The sequence below is a fragment of the Marmota marmota genome, unplaced genomic scaffold (genome assembly GCF_001458135.2).
Source record: "Marmota marmota marmota unplaced genomic scaffold, marMar, whole genome shotgun sequence".
NCBI lineage: Eukaryota > Metazoa > Chordata > Mammalia > Rodentia > Sciuridae > Marmota > Marmota marmota.
In genome coordinates this window covers 1726999-1728297 of record NW_026000241.1, presented here as the reverse complement: position 1 = coordinate 1728297, position 1299 = coordinate 1726999, and positions in this window count along the sequence as shown.

Here is a 1299-nt window from a genome sequence, read left to right as displayed (position 1 = left end):
AAAAAAAAAAAAAAAAAAAAAATTGAAACACTTGTCTGAAATGTGCAATAAAGGATAAATAGTTATACATAATGATATAAATTGGAGAGGGGCAGTTGGCCTTTGGGAATGGCAGGAGGAATCTGCAGATTTAGGAATTTCTAGGAATAACTAGGCTGGGGGAAGAGGCTTGTGGATTTGAGACTCTGCTTCCAATAAACCTGGAAACCTCAGGGAAAACATCCTCCCTGGGGAGAAGAGAGGGGCTGGGTCCCCACACACCGCAACTCCTGTGCAGGAACCTCCTTCAGTGAGAGGTCAGGAGGAACTCTCACCTGGAGTCCGTTTAGGATCTCACCTAACAGCCAAATTCGCACACGTGCTGCCCTCATTGGAACACGCAGCGGATTGCTGACCAACTGTTCCCCCTCCAAGCCAGGAGCTCCGCCCGGCCTTCCTCGGGTCCCTTCACAGGTCGCCCCAACTGGCCTGACCAGTTTCCACTCAGATCCCCGACCCCAGGCACTCATTTCTCCCAGGCAGACCCAGCGGGCCTGTGGTCGCGTCCCACTGCAGTACCCAGGTCCTGCCCTGATAGCCCCACTGGCCCTCGCCCACCAGGGGCTCCCACAAGATGGAGAGCCTTGGACCGACCCTGCAAGCAGAGACTCCTTTCCCCTGTAGGGTCCTGCCTCTTGCTCAGGGAATTCCCAGGACCCGTGCCCAGGCCAAACTCTCAGGCTGGGCCCTGGCGCCCTGCCGGTCCTGATCCTTCCCTGGAGCTGTCTCCTAGTCCTTTCGGGTTCCCCTGCCGGACCTTCACCTCAGGCACCTGAGGACTGAAACTCGCCTCCTAGTGTCCCCCAAGCCCCCCTTCAACCCCCCACCGATCTCCAGCCACCAGACCGCCCTCTCCCCGGCCACCTCCGTTCCCAGGCTCTTTCATTCCGTCAGTCTTCCTCCAGGAGCATCCGAGAGCTGCGGCACTCGATTATCTGGATAAGTTTCAGATTCTAAAGGTCTGGCGGAGCTGGGGTGGCCCCCTCCACCAAGGCCCCCCATTCCTCCGGTTTAGCACTGCCTTGGGTCCCCTCATTTCCCCCTCTCCAAAGTCCCCCACGGCCTCTCCAACGGCTCAACACTCCTCCCGGTCTCCACTGTACCCTCTCCCTTTACTGCCCCGCTCTGCAGGCCAGTCCCTGCTCAGCGGGTCCCCTTGACCTCCCTCCCTTCTGGGCCCAGCCCCCCACTCAGCCCCACCCTCTGGCCTCGGCCCCACCCCGCATTGTCAGCCGGTTCCGCTCCAAGCCCTGCCCCCTG